Raw genomic sequence first — 20,217 nt, 5'->3', positions numbered from 1 at the left:
TGCAACTCCTCTTGAGTGAGACTCTCTTCATTTGTATTTGTGAAGCATCTCTTTTCCTCACTCACATAGTTTATAGGCTTTTGAGTGGCAGCTAGGGCTTTGTCAAGCTTGATATTCAGCACTTTGATCTTCTCTTCCAGCTCTTGGTGTCTACCAGAATCTTCTCCTCTATAGCTTATATCATAATCTTCCCCATAAGTGTCTTGGCTCATGGCTAAGTTCTCAACAAGTTCCATAGCTGCATTGATTTCTTTTGCCAAGAAATTTCCATTTGATGCTGTGTCCAACTGAATCCTGATCTTAGGAACAGCTCCTCTATACAAAGTGCTAAGGAGAGAGGCTTCTGAAAAGCCATGATGTGGACACTTATTTGTGTAGCTTCTAAACCTGTCCAAAGCTTCTCCAAAGGTCTCATTAGAATGTTGAGTGAAGCTGGAAATCTGGTTCCTTAGCTTTGCAGTCCTTGAGCTTGAGAAGAACTTGGATAGAAAGGCAATCTTGCATTGCTCCCGTGTGTGGATGGATCCTCTTGGGAGGTTCTTTTCCCACTGATGTGCCTTATCTCCCCGGCAACGGCGCCAATTGATAACTAAGGGTTTTAAGGCCTTAATAAGGGTTATCAATCCCTTATGTCACTTGTAGTACAAAGGGTGTCAATCTATATGTGTGGTAGTTAGGCACTAGTTTATGTGATAAGCTCTTAAGTCAAGTGATCAAAGATGAGTTTTGGTGTGAACAAAGTAACAAGAAAGCATAAACAAGGAACAAACAAGCAATGATTAATGAACTAAACAAAGCAAGCAAGCTCAACAAGAATGTGGTGATTAAGCAAATGATAAAAGCTAAACCTCTAGATGTGATCATTGATTAGGGTGCTGTAGATATCAATTCATGATGCTAAGAACAATAATGCAATGCAAGTTACTCTTTAGTCTAGACTTCAAAAGCAGATTAATTCATTCCCATGACAATAATCCCTTTGCTAATCACTTAATCAAGTCTAACAACCATTAGATATAATCAAGCAATCAACAAGCATAATGCATCAAGCCTAATAAGTGACCAAACAATCTCTCAACCAAGAAGACTGAATCTTACACAGAAAGACATAGCAAGCAATCACATGATCTCAAAACATTTCAACTTAGAACTCTAATCTAGACTAATCCTCTCATGAAGGCATTAATCTCTACACTAATCCACTTTCAAACCAAATCATCATTTGTGAAATATGAATCAATGAGCATTAAGAAACAGTTCTAATATGTCATTAATGCATTTAAAAAATCATTCCCATGATGAAAAAGGCATAAACCCTTAAGTTAGCTCATTCAAGCATTTCATCAAACACATTGTGGGTGGAGAAATGCCTAAGTTCTAGATCAAGCTTATAATGAGAGATCTAGCATTAGGAGCAGCTAACTAAGGAAATGAAATGAGAATCTAGACCCTAAACATCACAAATCAAACATCTAAGCACCCTAATCTACACACCTAGAAGCTTAAAAGATGACTACTCACTAATCATGAAGAACACATCTAATCTTTTGCAAGAGATGATGTTAATCATGATTAGAAGCAGAAATGAGATGATGAGATGATAAGAAACAGACTTAGATTGATTAAATCCTTTAGATATATCTTAACAAACTCGTTTTAATACAAAAGGGGAAAAAAAATTAGAGAGAAACTAAGATAGAAGATAAGATATTAGGGTTTTCTCCAAAAAGCTATATATACTAAGTGCTAATGGACCGGGTCAGCCCAAGACAAACTGGATCCTGACCCGGCCTTGATGGATAGTGGTGTGGTTCGCCACAGTCAGATGATGCTTGGCCAGACTGTGGCAACCTGATAGTGTCAAAGTTCTTGGACAGATTCTTCATGATCAAGGTTGCCATGGCTTGATTTACACCATGTCTAGTGGCCGTGTCTCTTCTTTTCTGGGTTTGGGTGATGAACTTCTTGGATTGCCACGGTGTAGTAGCTCTTGGTCAAGCCGTGGCAAGTGGTCGTGTCAAACGCCGAAGAAGTGTACAAAGTTGCCACGGCCAAGTCCTAGGCCGTGGCATGGAAACCGTGTCAAGTGCCGAATGTTTGTAAAATCCTTCCCGGCCAAATGTTACTTTGCCACGGTCAAGTGTAGACCGTGGCATGAAGATCGTGTCAAACGCCGAAGGACTGCAATTAAGTGCCACGGTCAGGTGTGGACCGTGGCATTCCATCGTGGCATCTTTCCCTTAGCTCGCATCGTTCAGGGCTCCTCGGACCACTTCGCGTTCAGGGAAGCGTAACTTCTATGATATTTTTCCGAATTGTGTGCTTCCGGTTTCAGAGGATATAGGACTCATATATCTTCAACTTTAGTGAAGGAAGCTTCGGTTCTTGGGAAGTGGAAGGTTTTCTGGAGGGCTCATCTTCGCAGTGCATTTACACGATCAGAGAAGGGCGTCTAGACATGTGTTCATTCCGGAGACGTTATATTCTTGCTCATAGCTCCGAATTGAATGATATTGGACGTTCTGAAAAGAGGACTCAATTATCTCGGATTCTGATGAAGGCCCCGTAAACTGAATCGATCTGGAAGTGCACCGTTCTTCGCATGCTTCGGAGCTCATCGGCTTGGTCCAAAACGGCAGCGAGGCAGGAGTTTCTTCCGACGAGCTTAACTTTCTGCTCACGCCTCCAAATCCTATGATTTCACTTGCTATGAAACCATGATCCAATCGTCTTCAACTTTGATGAAGCCCCCGACAACTGAATCGGACCGGAAGGTTCCCCGGACAGGCGATCATTCAGGAGTATTGGATTGCTCCGGAATGGATGCGAGAGAGGTCTGTCTTCCGGTGACCGTATCTTTCAGCTCAGTGCTCCAAATGCCCTGATTCAACCTGTCCTGGGTTCTTGACTCAATTATCTCCAACTTTTTGGAAGACTCTGTAAGCTGAATCGGCAGGCAAGAGCTTCCGGTGACGCGATTTCGGAAATGTATCTGCACCCGGGATTTTTGGCCGAGAGACTTGACCGTGGTACGTGTTTTTGGCCGAGAATCTTCGGCCATCAGTACATCATTTTGCCGAGAAACCCAAAATTGCTCCTTTTCACCATTTTTGATAAGTTCAACTCCATTTCTTCATCTGAATCACATCCTCCACTCCAAATAAACTCCAAAAGCACTCGTTTAACACTCCAGAACATGCAAAACTCTCTTGGACCTAATGCAATCTCCTAAGTCCTAAAACAATGCCTAAAGACCTAAAATGCATGCAAATGAGACATGATTTGGACTAGAATATGTACATTAAATGATGCAATTTATGAATATATCGAAATCGCTGATAAAAGTTGCCTGCAGTACGTGAGAATTGCCGAGAACCTCCAAAAACCCATTTTCACCATCTTTCAAGCCCTGATCGCCATTTCTCTTCTTCACTCCACCTTTTCAACTCCAAATAGCTCCAAATACACCTGATAAACACTCCAAACATGCAAAGACTCATTGGTACCTAATGCAACTCCTAAGTCCTAAAACAAACCCTAAAGAACTAAAATGCATGAAATAAGATATGATTTGAAATGAAATATACAACCTAAATGATGCAAATTATGAACATATCAACTCCCCCACACTTGTCCTTTGCTTGTCCTCAAGCAAAAAGAGCAAATGAGAGAAAGAGGTTGGATGCATTGGGAGTTCATATTCCTTATTGAGAGAGTGTATCGCTAAAAGAATTCAAGGCTCATTGTCCTAGTTGCTAATTCTAAGATGCATCGCAAACAAGATTACTCACAAAACTTTAGCCATACTTATCAATAAATGAATCAAGCTCACGCTTAAGTTTTCACAAACAGCCATAGTTCCAACCTTTTGACATTCATTAAAGCTCATGTGAATCATGCTTATGCAAATCATGTGAACTCACTTGTCTTGGGACAGGGTCATGAGACAAAGATGATCTCATTTAATGTTTATGGTTTCCATGCAGCTCAAGGGATCACTCAAGAAGGAATAAACTTTAACAGAATGCTAAGGGTAAAAGGCAACTGGTGCATACAAGAGCAGAATCCCATCTACCCAATCCCCCAAATCGGTCTTTCACCTTAACTCTACTCCCATGAAGATTACATCCTAGCTACTCCTTTCTCAAGACATTCATTGCCTTATCAACCCTCTCCTCACTTCACTCTCATTCTTTTTCTCACCAGGGGGTTCATCTTTTCAACTTTAAACTCAGGCTTTGGGGTCTGAATCTTCCACTTAGCTCTTTCTCATATAACACTTTCTAGCGTCTTTTCTTTTCTTTTCAAACACTTGAGCCCTTTTGGCTTCTTTTCTTTTTCTTTTACTTAGAGGCTAGACTTTTCTTTTCAACACACAAGAGCTTTTCTTTCTTTAAACAGCAGACCCCAAACCGTTTTCTTTTCTCTTTCAACCCCTGGTTTTTATCTCAAATTTCCTCTTTTCCACTCAGTGTTTCTCAAGAACTCTTCCTAGCCTACTCTAGAATCATGATGCTGAGCTAGATCTACATGAGACCCTACTCTTGTCGCCCTAAACCCAACACTTTCTGTCAAGTTTATTCAGAAAAAGGCCTCACATCTCTCACTATAGTGTTTCAGGCTTCAGGGAAGGTTAGGTTCAAGGCGGGGAGCTGTCTCAAGGTGAGAGAACAGCTATTTGAGCTAGCAAAGAGTGGTAAAAGGGATAAGAGAGCTCAAATATTTTAAGGGTACCCATGAGTTCACAATGACATGCACAAGCAATGATAATTAGATTGTCAAATATGGTTCTTACTTAGATAAGGCTGGAACTAATCAAAGCTTGATTCACTCAACAAGTTCAAAGCATGGATCAGTCTTGATTTCTTTCTTGTTTACATGCAGCAAAGAACTAGAAACTAGGGCAGTGAACCGACTTATTGAAGTGATATTCTCTCAAGGAAAAACCTATCATCACTCCCTTGCATTGATGCAGCCTACATGAATATGCAACTAGAATCAATCCTAAAAATAAGAATGCAACTACATGAACATTTTTTTTGGGAATTTTTTTTTTGATTTTTTGATTTTTTGGTTTCTTATATGTACTTAGATGAAACTACATGAATGCATGCAAGAATGTGACTCAAGACTCAAAGTATAAAATAAGAACAGAGAAAACATGATTAGTGAAAGATGAAACTCCTCCCCCACACTTAAATAACACAGTCCCTTGTGTTATAAAAGCATGAGAAAGGAGTAAAAGCAAAACAAACAAGTAAAATGCAAAGAGGAAAAGAAAATCTACATGCATATGTACAAGGTGTGGAGTGTTACTTGAGGATTGGTGGATCAGTTTGGACATTGTACAGCTCTTCCTTCATTAAGTAGAAGTGAATGTTCATCTTTAGTTGGACTGTGGTGATGGATGGATTGGGCAGGAGAGTTTCGACTGGCTCATCAATGAAGGACTTGAAGTTGTAAACCAGCTTGGCTCCAACTCGTACCTTGAAAGAAACCGATCTTACACAAATGAGCTTCATTAATCAGGTCAAACCGTGCCTTGTTCTCCTTGAACCTGTACCCCCTTGCCTTCAAGATCTTTGTTACAACCCATCCATGGGCCAGCTTTACATCCTTCTTTGTTGAACCTCAAATGCAATTTTTGTAGAACATCAAAGACCTTGCTAATTGAGAGGCAAGGCAAGGTGTGTAAGCATATTCTTCATAGGGCTTCCCATCTTCATAAGTTGGCATCAACTGTTTCAGCCCCACACCAAGGAGATTCAGATCACCTTTATGAACTCTCCCAACATCAAGCTTGAAGAAGAAGCTGTGAGAGAGGATCTTGTGGACATATCTCAGCACTGGATTTCTTATCCAAGAGGACTTAGCTGCTCCAGCTGTGTACTTCCCAGAAGCTATTGATCTCCATAAAGCTTGAATATATTACTTTCTAAGACCAATCTGGTTGGAGAGAGGAACGTTTTTAGGTGCAGAAAACTCAAATATCTCATTCAATTCCCTGAATGGTACTCTGTAGTCCTTTCCTTTCACCGTAAACTCCATGTGTCCAAGACCATCCCCTTGAAGAATCCTTGAATCCCTTGGGTAGTACATAAAAGCATCAAAAGAAGCCAAGAACTCTTGAGACTCCTCTTCATATGCGGTCTCTCTCATCTCCAAGAGTGATTCAATGCCCATGTTCCCGAGCAAGGTTTTGACATCTTCATAGATGCCAATCTTCTTCAGAAAGTCCACATCAGGGAACCTCCCTTGCTGGATCCCCATCTGTTGAAACTTGGCCAGATCATCAGGTGTTTCTGGCTCAGTTTTCTTGATCCTCTTTGATGCCTCTTCAATGGTGCCTTGGGAACCTCCAGCTGAGCTGCTTGAGCCACTCTCAGTCTGTTCATCATCAGATACCACAGCCAATTGTTTCCCTTTCTTCTTGGAACCAGAAGCAACCACCAATGCATTCTCTTCATTCCTTGTCCTTTTCGGCGCTTGTTCACCTTTCCCTTGCTTTGTGTTTTTCTTGGTGCCTTGGCCTTTTCCTTTTGGCTGTGAAGACCCTGAGACCAAACCCTTGTCCTTGGATGCAGTGCCCTTCTTCTTGGCTAGAGAGTTGGTTCTTTCAGTCATCTGCCAATAAATTTCTCAAACACAAGATGAGCACAAGATCAAGTTTCACAAAGTTCTCAAAAATTTTGAAAAAAAAAAATTGTTGCAAAAATCGATTTCTAAAGCACATGAACAAGTTTCTGAAGCCAAGCATCAGTCCAATGAATTCATAGCAATGCAAAACAAAAGTGCAAAGCAGAAACTCAGCAAGAAACATGTTCATCACTTTTTTTTTTTTCAAGAAAAATCGATTTTTCCATGAATTATTTTGCAACAATTTTTAAAATTCAAGAACAGTGAATCACCAAGAAGGAGCTCTGTTTTCAATGATAATCTAGCACCCTAGCATTTATAAAAATAATCCCAAGGTCTAAAACAACCTATTAAATCGATTCCACACTTTGAAGTTCAAAAATCACCATTTAAGAACATGGAAAAAGATGAATTTTAACAGAGTGAATACCTTGGGATTATGATGCAAACGAGTTTGAAATGCTATGAGGATGAGGTTAACAACTCAAAAACGAGCTCAGAGCACTTTGAATCAACGAATTTGGTGAAGGAATGAGAGAGTTATGATGAAAACAATGGAGAAAAATGGGGTAAGAGAGCAAACTCGTGTTTTTGGTGAGGAAGAGAGAGTGTGGGACTTGGCACAGCCTTTGGACTGGTGGTCAATAGATCCAATTTGACCAGTCAAGGCTTTGACCTGTCCTTTTTGTTGACCAGACTCGTTTTTTGTTTTCTTCCTTTTTGCGCCTTGGACCCGACCTTTCTCATCCCGCATGACCGACTTGGTGTAAAACGCGAACTTGTGTGCGACTTGGGAAGTCCTCAGACCGTCCCACATGACCAAGTCACACACATATTCTTCTGCACGGTCTTGTCTCTCATCTCATGCTGCGACCGGTGCTACATCCTGATGACCTGCATGTCTAAGCCGGTGTGTTTAGCGAATGCTTCTGTGACCTGGTGCCTGGTGTTGACTGTCTCGCACGCCCAGGTCGCACAGAAATCTCCTTTGCACGACCTGTCTCTTCTCTCATGCTGCTACCTGGCCCGGCCTTAAACTATCCCGCATGACCCAATCGGTGTGAGTTGCGAGTTAACGTGCGGCCTGGGATCCTTCGTGTCCAAGTCGCATGACCAGGTCGCACGTTCTCACACTTAGACACCTCGGCCTCTATTCCTGCTGTGCGACCTGGGACGATATCAAGCAAGGAGCCTGTTAAACAGGTTTTCAAAGTCAAACTTAGAGACTTTAAACAAAGTGCTCTTGGGAGACACCCCAAGCTTACGTTCTCACACTTAGGCAATATGCTCGTTTCTTCTCAATGTGCGGCCTGGTTCCTCTGTTTAAGTCGCATTCCCAGGTTGGTACAAAACGCGAATGTCCGTGCGACCTGGTGCTTTCTTAACCTGACCCACATGTTCATGTCGCACACTTTAGCACTTAGACGTCTCGGCCCTTTCTCCTGATGTGCGGCCTGGCTGCTCTCGGACGCTCTCGCACTCCCAAATCGTTGTTAATTGCGAGTTCTGCTGCGGCCTGGCCTCTTCTTGTGCTAAGCCGCATGACCAACCCGCAGGTTTTGAAACTTAGGCGTTTTTGGGTCCTTTTCTTCAGGTGCGACCTGGGTCGGCCTTTGCACTGTCTCGCAGCACCAAGTCGGTGTGTATTGCGAATGTCAGTGCGGCTTGGTCTCACGAGCTTCCAACTAGCAGACTTAACCCGCACGTTTTTACACTTAGCCTTTTCTTGCTCAAATCTCTTGGTGCCAGGTGAATAACCCACAGAACCAAGTAGGACTAAATTGCGAGTTCTCATGTGAGTTGGTCCATGGCCTGACTGAGCCGCACACCCAAGTAGCACACAGGCGTCCTTCAAGTTTTCATGCCTTAAACACTTCTCTCAGCCTTCTCACATGCTTCATTCCACTTTATCCCTGAGCCACAACTTCCAAAACTCACCTAGAACCTGAGATCAACTCACAAAACCCATCAAAAAGTTCTTAAACATAAAAAGAAAAAAAAAGAAAAGATCAAAAGCATATTTACAAAAGATAAGCTTGGGGTGTCTCCCAAGAGCACTTTGTTTAAAGTCTCTAAGTTTGACTTTGAAAACCTGTTTAACAGGCTGGTGGTGGATCAAGAAGGGGAACTGATGTAGCTTCCTCCTTCTTTTTTGAGACCAAGTAGTGTTTGATCCTTTGGCCATTGACCACAAACTCTTGACCATCCTTGCCCTCTAAAACAACAGCTCCATATGGCCTGACCTCAGGAATCTTAAAGGGACCAGACCATCTAGACTTAAGTTTTCCAGGAAATAACTTAAGCCTAGAGTTGAACAGCAACACCAAGTCACATTCCTTGAATTCCCTTTTCAAAATCTTTTGATCATGTAGAGCCTTGGTCTTTTCTTTATAGATCTTGGAGCTATCAAAAGCCCCCAGCCTGATCTCTTCAAGTTCATGGAGTTGAATGATCCTTTTCTCTTGAGCTGTTTTGATATCAAAGTTCAGCAACTTCACAGCCCATAAAGCCTTGTACTCCAGCTCAACAGGAAGGTGGCAGCTCTTCCCATATAGCAGATTGAAAGAAGATGTCCCAATTGGAGTCTTAAAGGCTGTTCTATAAGCCCACAATGCATCATCCAGCCTTTTGCTCCAACCTTTTCTGCTTGAGCTAACAGTCCTCTCAAGAATGGCCTTAATTTTTCTATTAGACACTTCAACCTGGCCACTAGTTTGAGGATGATAAGGAGTAGCTACCTTATGTTTCACTCCATGCTTCTTCAGCAATCCCTCCAAGGTTTGGTTCACAAAGTGAGAACCTCCATCAGAAATAACAACCCTGGGTACTCCAAATCTTGGGAAGATTATGTTCTTGAATAACCTGACTACTACCTTGGAATCATTGGTAGGGGAAGCAATGGCCTCAACCCACTTGGACACATATTCCACAGCCACTAGTATGTACTGATTCCCATAAGATGAGATGAAAGGCCCCGTAAAGTCCACTCCCCAGCAATCAAAGATTTCAACCTCTAGTATTGGATTTTGAGGCATCTCACTCCTCTTTGAAATGTTCACATGCCTCTGACAGGCATCACATGCTGAAACAACCATCTGAGCATCCTTGAACATTGTGGGCCACCAAAAACCACTCTGAAGAACCTTGGCTACAGTCTTGAATGCTCCCATGTGACCCTTAAAAGCTGAACCATGACACTCTTGCAACAAAGGTTGCATCTCCTCTTCAGCAAGACACCTTCTATACAGCTGATCTTTGTTCAGGACATACATGTAAGGTTCATCCCAATGGTATCTTTGGACATCTCTGAAGAACTTCTTTCTGTGGTAAGCATCAAGTTCTGGTGGTTCCACTCCACAAGCAAGAAAGTTCACAATATCAGCAAACCAAGGCATTCTCTTCTCTTGGATGCTATCCACGTCCTCAAATTCCAAATAAGAGTTGAGCACTATCAATGATTCCTCAGGAAGACTGTCATTAAGAGGGACTTCAGAGTCCACTCTTAACCTAGAGAAATGGTCTGCAGCTCCATTCTCTATACCCTTCTTGTCTTGTACTTCCATATCAAACTTCTGAAGTAAGAGGACCCATCTCAATAGTCTAGGCTTGGCATCTTTCTTGGTCATCAGATACCTGAGGGCTGCATGATCAGTATATAAAATGACTTTTGATCCCACCAGGTAGCTTCTGAATTTATCAAAAGCAAAGACTATTGCCAACATTTCCTTCTCCGTGGTAGCATACTTCTCTTGGGCAGAATCAAGGGTTCTGCTGGCATAGTAGATGACATGAAGCTTCCTGTCTTTCCTCTGGCCAAGCACAGCTCCAACTGCATAATCTTATGCATCAGTCATAATCTCAAAAGGAAGGGACCAGTCTGGAGCTTGGACAATGGGTGCACTGACTAATGTATCCTTGATCATCTTGAAGGCTTCTTCACACTCAGCATCAAAGACAAAGTCAACCTCTTTACACAACAGCCTTGTCAAAGGTCTGGCTATTCTTGAGAAATCCTGCATGCCCAAGGAAGCTCCTTATCCCTTTGACTGAAGTTGGAGCTTGCAGATTCACCATCACTTCCACCTTTGCTCTGTCAACCTCTATGCCTTTCTTAGAGATCTTACGCCCAAATACAATCCCTTCCTGCACCATGAAGTGGCATTTCTCCTAGTTTAACACCAGGTTATGCTGCTCACATCTCTCCAAGACCTGTGACAAATTAGAGAGACAATCAGAGAAGGAGGAGCCATAGACAGAAAAATCGTCCATGAACACCTCCACCTTCTCTTCAATGATGTCAGAGAATATATGCATCATGCAACGCTGGAATGTGGTTGGGCGTTACAAAGACCAAAAGGCATGCGCCTGTATGCAAATGTCCCATAAGGGCAAGTAAATGTTGTCTTCTCTTGGTCTCTTGGATCTATGGGGATTTGAAAGAATCCAGAGTAACACTCTAGAAAACAAAAGAAGGGATTGTTTGCAAGCCTCTCTAGCATCTGATCAATAAAAGGCAAAGGAAAATCCTTCCTAGAGGCTGCATTGAGCTTTCTATAGTCTATACACATTCTGTGTCCAGTTATAGTCCTAGTAGCTATCAGCTCATCCTTCTCATTTCTTATTACTGTCATTCCCCCTTTTTTGGGCACCACATGGACTGGTGAAACCCATCTAGAGTCTGAGATTGGGTAAATTATCCCAGCCTCTAGGAGTTTGAGAATCTCTTTCTTCACTACCTCTTTTAAGTTGGGATTGAGGCGCCTTTGGTGCTCTATTGATGACATTGACTCTTCTTCTAAGTGAATCCTATGAGTGTATAGGGAGGGTGAGATACCCTTAATGTCATCTAGAGAGTAGCCAGTGGCTCCCCTATGTTTCCTCAACTATCCTAACAGCCAATGCTCTTGGTCCTCTAACAGCATATCATTGATAATGACAGGATAAGACTCATTGAAACCTAAGAAAGCATACCTGAGCCCCTTGGGAAGAGGTTTGAGTTCCAGCTGAGGTGCCTTAGACTCATCCCAATCAGCACTGAAGCTGTCTTGCTCAAACAACCTAGCATGCTCCTTCACCTTAGAACTCACGACCATGACTGCTTGGACTGCTCCTGGGCTTGTGCTTGAGCTTCTGATATCCAAAACCTCAGGTCCACTTTGTTCCAGTTCCAAAAACCTTGTCTCAGGACCAACTTCTCTTGCATTGTCCAAATACAGCTTGTACCCTTCACTTTCTTCTGCTAAGAACCCATGGTCTCCTTGTTCTTGGGTTAAAGCAGCTTGAAGAGGGTCATCAGTATTCAGTTCCTCAAGGAACTCATCAGCCAGCTGATCCATTATCTCCACATAGAAGCATTGTCCTTCTATGGTGGGCTTCTTCATCATCTCATTGACATCAAACTTAAGCCTCTCAGACCCAAGTTGAAGCTCTATGATGCCACCTCTCACATCAATAATAGCTCCTGCTGTGGCCAAGAATGGCCTGCCCAAGATAAGAGGATCAACTGGTTCCTCATCCATCTCTAGCACAACAAAATCAGTTGGAACCTCAAAACCACCTATCTTGACAGGCAGATCTTCCAACATCCCAACAGGTAACCTAACTGATCTGTCTGCAAGGATAAGAGAGATCCTTGGAGGTTTGAACACTCTAAAGCCAAGCTTCTTTGCTATGGAGAATGGCATCAAGCTGACAGATGTTCCCAGATCACAAAGGCATCCAAAAAATAGCAGAGGCCCAATGGCACAAGGGAGTGTGAAACTCCCTGGATCAGTCAACTTTCTTGGAATGGAATTTTTCTGAATGATGGCACTGCATTCATGACTCAATACCACCATACCTTAAAGTTCTTTAGTCTTGTTCATAATGGCATCTTTCAAAAACTTACCCATCTTTGGCATCATTAAAAATGCATCAATGAGAGGCATTGTGAGTGGTGTCTCATTGAGAGCCTTCTCAAATACAGCTCTTGCCTTGTCTACAAGTTGCTTCTTAAATCTCCCTGAAAATGGGAGCTTGGGTTGGTATGGAGGTGGTGGGACATATATCTTTTCTGGTTCAGGTTCCTTTTCCACTTCTTTACCCTTTTTTTTCCTTGGTCTTTCAGCAACTTAATCATCTTTTAAGGCTGCCTCCCCCTCAGTTTGATCATTGTCCTCAATGATCACATTGTTGTGCTCAATACCAGGTAGCTTCTTGCCACTTCTCAGTGTAATGGCTTTAGCATATTCCTTGGGGTTGGGTTCAGGCTTACCAGGTAGTTGGCCTTGGTTTCTTGAGCTGGATGCCTGGTTTTGCTTCAATTCCCTGATGTCCTGCTGCATTGATGCATACTGGCTTGCAAACACTTGTTGACCCTGAAGCAGCTGTTGCAGAATCCCAACCATATCTGACCCCATCTGTGGCTGCTGGTGAACAGGTGCTGACTGGAACTGATGTTGAACCGGCGCCTGCTGCTGGACCTGTGATGTACCAAACCCTGGTGGTGCCTTTGGATGCTGCTGTGACCTGAAACCAGAACCCTGAAATGGTTTCTGTTGCTGACTGAAACCCTGATTTTGAGCAAACTGATTCTTTGGTTGGAAAGACCCTTGAAAGTTGTTCTTGGGAACAAAGTTCTGTGGAGCTTGAGAAGTAGAGTAGACTTGGTTTTGTGGGTTTGCTACATTGGGATTCCTGTAAGAAAAGGTTCCTCATACTCTCCTACAAAGTGCATTGGTTTTTGAGTGGCCAATAACACCTTGTCCAGCTTGCTTTCAAGTGTTTTAAAGTCCTTCTCATACCTTTGATCTCTGCTTGAACTCTCACTCCTATTGGGTCTATCAAAGTCTTCTCCATATGTATCATTGCTCATTGCTAAGTTCTCAACCAGCTCTAAAGCAGCATGAATCTCCTTTCCCAAAAAGTTTCCATTGGAGGCAGTATCTAGCTGGTTCCTAATCTTGGGAAGAGCCCCTCTATAAAGTGTGCTGAGAAGTGATGTAAGAACCGGTGGTGGCTCTCACACTGAGGATACGGATTGGGAACTAAGACAGGCGGTCGCCCTCTCCTTAGCTCGGCTAATGATCGATGATGGAATGATCTGACACACAGGCCTCTCGTGTGGGATCTAAACGGGGTGTGATGGCGACGTGAGTTCACAACACAGAGGGATGGTGAGTCTCTGATATGGTGAAGGCTCAAAGCTTGCTTGAATCGCACAAACAAACTAAGAACAAAGAGAAATTGCTTCTCGGGTAAATTTTGAAGAAAGTTCGATATTTTATTGATACGGTGAGTCTCTGAATACGGTGAAGGTTCGTCAGCTTGAACCTTCTAGGGTTTGACTCTGGACTCAAAACGACATGACTAAGTAAATAAAACTCAAAGAAAACTAACCTAGTCTAAGAAACAAAGCTCATCGTTTCATTTATTACAGAAATGGAAAGTTTGAAATAAAAGACTTAAACTACACGACTTGAGTCGTTTAACTCTGGCACTTAGTCGCTGGCGATGTTGATTCCTCCTGCAAGCGCAATAAAATAATTGAAACACTTACCTTGGGGTGGCGCGGCCCGTTTGGTGTCGTGTGCGGCTTCGGCATTTATTGAGGTGTCCGGCCTTGGCCTGCGGTGGCTTGGGTCGCTTGAGGTGTCTTCTGATCCCGGAGAATCTTGATCTTCATGTTCCTTAAGCTCTATGACTGTTGCTACTTGTGTGGCTAGTCGCTTGGCCTCGGTTAGCTCGTTATCGCGTCCACTTGGTGTGTTGTGAAGCAACTCCAATTCTGTACGTTCGCCTCCTAGAATTCCACGTGCATTAGTCTTATAATGTGCACTTGGTCGAGAGAAATTACCTTTGTTGGCCAGTTCTAGGTCGTCTGGTGGCTCGGCCTGCGTTGCATGGCATATCTCGGCTAAAACGAGTGTGGCATCGGCTATCTCCTATTTGGCTCGTTCGAATTCAATTCTGTCTCGAGCGTTGGCTTCAAGGGGTGATTTTGGTCAAGGAATGTCAGCTTCAGTACAGTCGATTTTGTCGTCATGGTGGTCTTGCCGTTGAAGCTTCATTTTCTCGGCTAAAAGTTCTCGCGTATCGGCCAAAAGTTCTCGCGTATCGGCTATTTTTGGGCTATCTCCAAATTCTTCAAGTTTTAAGCCTGTAAAAGAAATTCTGCTCGGATTGTTAGCTTTTAAATCAAAATTTGGTCGAGAGATGTCACATTGGCCTTGTGAGAATCGATGGTCTGGTGTGTCGTCTCCCTGAGTCATGTTCTCCGGCCCGATTTGGCCGCAAAGGTCGTTTAAGCCGTATATGACTTGTAGGTCTGGTAACAAGGGGTCGTTTGGGTCCAGTGAGTTTATAAAGACGTGTAGTGCCTTCTTGTATCTTTTCCTTATCTGTTTGATCTTGGACCGAGTCATGGCCCCGTCTTGGACCTTCGGCATGTGTTTCTCGATGCTTGATGGGTCGGTAGGGTCAATGTCCACATCATTCCCTCCCTCTTCAAAAGGTTTTGACCCCAAAACTTCTTCACCTGCATCAAAATAAGATATATCAGCAACGTTGAAAGTGTGAGAGATGTTAAACTCACCTGGTAAATCAAGACGGTAGGCATTGTCATTGATTTTGCTTAAGACTTTGAACGGTCTGTCTCCTCTTGGTGCGAGCTTGGAGGCACGTTGATTAGGGAATCTTTCAGGCCTCAGGTGCAACCACACCCAATCTCTTAGTTCAAAGGTGACCTCTTTTCGACCTTTGTCTGCGGCTTTCTTATAACCATCGGTCTTTTTCTCAATGTTGTCGTGGGCCGTCTCATAAAGCTTTTTGAACAGCTCGCCCCTTCGCAGGCCATCTAGGTTGGTCTGTTCTACCTGTGCTATAGGTCTTAAATCCACTGGAGACAAGGGGTTAGTACCATAAACAACCTCGAAAGGTGACAGCTTAGTGGCTGAGTGCCTCGCGCGGTTATAAGCAAATTCTACAAAGGGTATACAATCTAGACAAGTTTTCATATTACGCCCAAGGGCTGCTCTAAGTAAACTGGAAAGAGTACGGTTTACCACTTCAGTTTGTCCATCCGTTTGAGGATGACACGTAGTGGAGAAAAGGAGCTTTGTACTTCCACAAGGTCCTCCAAAAATGACTTAGAAACTTGGTGTCACGATCAGAGATGATGGTTCTAGGGATTCCGTGTAGGCGTACTACCTCTTTGAAGAACAGATTAGCGATTTGAGTCGCATCATTGGTCTTCTCACATGGTATGAAGTGAGCCATCTTTGAAAAACGATCAACAACTACAAATATAGAGTCCTTGTGCCTTATCTTGGGCAACCCTAAGACAAAATCCATGGAAATGTCTACCCAAGGGGCGTTAGGTATAGGTAATGGCATATAAAGACCGTGAGGATGTAACCTGGATTTGGCCTTGTGACATTGCACACACTTGGGGCAGAACCGCTCCACATCTTTCTTTAAGTGCGGCCAATAGAAATGGTCCATCATTACGGCTAGAGTCTTATCCACTCCAAAGTGCCCCATTAGTCCTCCTCCATGTGCCTCACTAAGCACCATATCTCTCATGGATCCCTGCAGAATACACAAACGCTTATCTCTAAAAAGGAATCCATCGTGTAAGTAAAACGAACCGTAGGGTCCCTTAAGGCACTCTTGATAGTATTCTCCGAGCTCAGGGTCGTCTTGGTATTGAGCCTAGATGTGCTCAAACCCGAAGACCTTGGCCTCCATTGTGGAGATCAATGCATGCCTCCGTGAAAGTGCATCGGCCACCACATTTTCCTTGCCCTTCTTGTACTTGATGACGTATGGGAACGTCTCAATGAACTCCAACCATTTGGCGTGCCTCCTCTTCAGGGAGGTCTGCCCTCTTAAGTGCTTCAAGGTCTCATGATCGGTGTGTATTATGAACTCCTTAGACAGTAAGTAATGATGCTATGTCTCCAGAGCCCGCACAAGAGCATAAAGCTCTTTGTCATACGTGGGGTAGTTGAGCGTAGCCCCACTGAGCTTTTCACTGAAAAACGCCACGGGTCTCTTCCTTTGATGCAAGACAGCTCCTAGCCGAATCCTGAGGCGTCGCACTCCACTTCAAACATCTCATTAAAGTCAGGCAATGCCAGGACCGGTGCTCGCGTAAGTCTTTCCTTGAGAGTATTGAAAGCCTCCTTTTGAGCGGCTCCCCAAGAAAAAGGTACATTCTTCTTGATAACGGCTGTTAGGGGTGCTAGTATCGTGCTGAAATCTCGCACAAACCGCCTGTAGAAACTAGCTAAGCCGTGAAAGCTTCTTACGTGCCCGATGGTGGTAGGCGTAGGGCACTCTTGTATGGCTCTGATATTTTCCTCATTAACTAGTAGTCCTTCCCTGCTTACTACAAAGCCTAAGAAAACAAGTTTATCAGTACAAAAGACGCACTTCTTCAGGTTGGCATAAAGACCTTCCTTCTGAAGCGTTTTCAAAACAAGTTCAAGATGAGTTAAATGATCAGTTAGGCCTTTACTGTAAATGAGTATGTCGTCAAAGTAGACAACAACAAATTAACTAATATAAGACCGTAGAACCTGGTTCATGAGCCTCATAAAAGTGCTTGGTGCGTTCGTGAGGCTGAATAGCATCACCAGCCATTCGTATAGGCCTTGCTTGGTTTTGAAGGCCGTCTTCCACTCATCTCCTTCCCTTCATCTTCACTTGGTGATATCCACTCTTTAAATCTATCTTGGAGAAGATAGTGGCTCCGCTCAACTCATCAAGCATGTCGTCTAAACGTGGGATCGGATGGTGATACTTGATGGCTATGTTGTTGATGGCTCGACAATCAATGCACATCCTCCAGCTGCTTTCCTTCTTGGGGACCAGTAGAACAGGGACAGCACAGGGGCTAAGTGATTCCCTGATGTACCCTTTGTCCATGAGTTCTTGCACTTGTCTCTCCAACTCCTTTGTTTCTTGCGGGTTCATCCGATAAGCGGCCTTGTTGGGAAGCGCCGATCCGGGAACAAGATCGATCTGATGCTCTATGCCTCGCAGAGGTGGGAGGCCAGGAGGGATATCTTCAGGGAACATGTCTTTGTACCTGTCTAATAGGGCGCTGACCTCTGGTGGAATCTCCATATCTATTGATTCTGCGCTTAGACATTCTTTGTAAAGAATTAGTAACATAGTGCCATTGGCACTTAAAGCACGGTTTAATCCTCCATAAGTAATATATAAGCTAGACTTAGAAGACTTAGACTCTTGAGCCATCTTACTTTGAAGCTCATGAACTTCAGATGGGCTTAAGGGTGCTAAGTTAAACTTACGGTCCATGTGTGTGAAGCTATAGTAATTAGTTTGGCCGTTGTGTAGGGTAGCTTTGTCAAACTGCCAAGGCCGGCCTAGTAACAAATGCCCGGCTTGCATTGGCACCACATCACATAGCACTTCATCTCGGTATTTACCAACACTGAACGGTACGGTGACTTGTTCGGTTACCTTGAGATCTGTGGCATCATTAAGCCATTGTAGCTTGTAGGACTGCGGGTGCTTTGTCCTTTCAAGACCTAATCTGTCCACCATGAACTTGCTAGCCACGTTAGTACAAGACCCACCGTCGATAACTAGATTACATACCTTGTTCTTGATTGTACATCGCGTGTGGAACAAGTTTTCTCGTTGGACCGTCTCCTCAGGTTGCATTTGAATGCTCAGAACCCTTCGAATCACTAATAGATACTCTCCAGTGTCGGGGTACTCCACATCTTCCTCCTCACTGTTTACCTCCATCTCGGCTTCATCTTGGGACTCATATCCACTTGGGGTAACGATCATGACCCATTGGAGGGCATTCTCGCTGATAATGGCCTCGACCCTGACATTTTGAACAAACAATGTCTCGAGTTCTAGCTTGACTGGTGTTTTGAAACTTACCTTGTTCCGGCTTGTTGGATCTTGGAAGCTCGGTAGATTTGCTTTTGAACCGAGATTCGATCTCTACGGCCTTGCCTTTGTCTAAGGGTTTGCTGTTGCTGGCTTGCCAAGGCTGATTGTTTCAGCCTCGGTTTCAGAGAGATGATTTTCTCTTGATTTGTTGCTCCATTTGCACCGAGAGATGCAATAGCTCATGTAAGCCACTGTACTTAATTCACTCCACCTTCCGAGCTATTCTTTCTTGAAGGCCATTGACGAACTGAGCCATGAGAGCCTCCTCGGACTCTTCTAACTCCAAAGAATTCTTCGAAATACTCCTCAACGCTCCTCGATCCCTGTGTCAACTTACAAAAACGTTTTCGTAAGTCCCTATGATAATGTTCGGGCACATACCTTAACCGTAGTAGGTACTTCATGTCGTGCCACGTTTGAATGGGACCAAAGACTTGTCGTCTCCTCTCGGCCACGGTGCGATCCCACCATGCCAATGCATTGTCTGTGAGCTGAGACGCAGCTAACGCGACCTTCTTGAGTTCTCCATAGCCGTAACACTCGAAGATATACTCCAAGCGCCTCTCCCAGTCTAGATAGACCTCAGGGTTTGATTTGCCTGCAAAAGTGGGAGGAGTTAGTTTCATGTCATTGTTAACTTCCCTACGCTCTTGCTCTCTCGGCCTGTTTCTGAGAAAAGGGTCTTGTCTCCTTTCGTGACGCCGGTTCAGGGGATCAGGAGGTTGATCCTCCTCTAGTTCCGGCATGCTATCCGTCGCCGAGTCCTCAGGGTGATGGTCTCAGGGGGTTCGCACGTTTCTCCGAGCTGGTGGAAGTTCTGCATTGGGAACCCTCGATTGTCGTTGTTTGAGACGCGCGACATGCTCACGAGTGTCTCGCAACTCCCCTCTCATGGTGGCAAACATTGCCATGAGCTCATGATGTTGCTGACCATTGGCCTGAACTGGGGCGGCGTTGTTGGTATTCTCACCGTTGTCTCCCATGGTTTTACAAACACAGTGCCTTGTAAACTCACCAAAAACAACAACTTGTCAAAGTATTAAGTGTGAGGTGAGTAGATAACGCTAAGGAACTGAGACTCTAATAAAATTCTTTTGTTCTTTTCTAGTTCTTAATGAAAGTGGGTATGCAAGAATATGAAATAAGACTATGATGACTATATAAATCTTTTTTTTTCTTCTAAATAAACAAGGACGATTAATGCTTAACTATCAAACCCTAACTATATATTTTTTTGCTTTTCTTAAACTGTCATGGATCTAAACAACCTAGTGAATGCGGAGTAAACAGGAAATAACAAAGTAAGGGTAAGAAAAACCGAAGCAGGAACTTTGGCTCTGATACCAAAATGATGTAAGAACCGGTCGTGGCTCTCACACTGAGGATACGGATGGGAACTAAGACAGGTGGTCGCCCTCTCCTTAGCTTGGCTAATGATCGATGATGGAATGATCTGACACGCAGGCGGTCACCCTCTCGTGTGGGATCTAAACGGGGTGTGATGGCGGCGTGAGTTCACAACACAGAGGGATGGTGAGTCTCTGATATGGTGAAGGCTCAAAGCTTGCTTGAATCGCACAAACAAACTAAGAACAAAGAGAAATCGCTTCTCGGGTAAACTTTGAAGAAAGTTCGATATTTTATTGATATGAGGAAAAAGTCTCC

At 43.7% G+C, this 20,217-nt stretch overlaps 1 non-coding gene across 1 annotated transcript; it reads left to right on the top strand.

Annotated features, from left to right (window-relative positions):
- The first annotated feature begins 348 nt into the window (after window positions 1-348).
- Window positions 349-455, top strand: LOC112084859. Its single transcript, XR_002898517.1, has one exon. It is a non-coding gene; the product is annotated as a small nucleolar RNA R71 (small nucleolar RNA).
- Window positions 456-20,217: the final 19,762 nt, after the last annotated feature.

Source organism: Eutrema salsugineum, unplaced genomic scaffold, assembly GCF_000478725.1.
Source record: "Eutrema salsugineum unplaced genomic scaffold, Eutsalg1_0 scaffold_4, whole genome shotgun sequence".
In the NCBI taxonomy this organism is placed as follows: Eukaryota; Viridiplantae; Streptophyta; class Magnoliopsida; order Brassicales; family Brassicaceae; genus Eutrema; species Eutrema salsugineum.
Note: the sequence above shows the minus strand (reverse complement) of the source record. Positions and strands in the feature narration are given on the sequence as shown.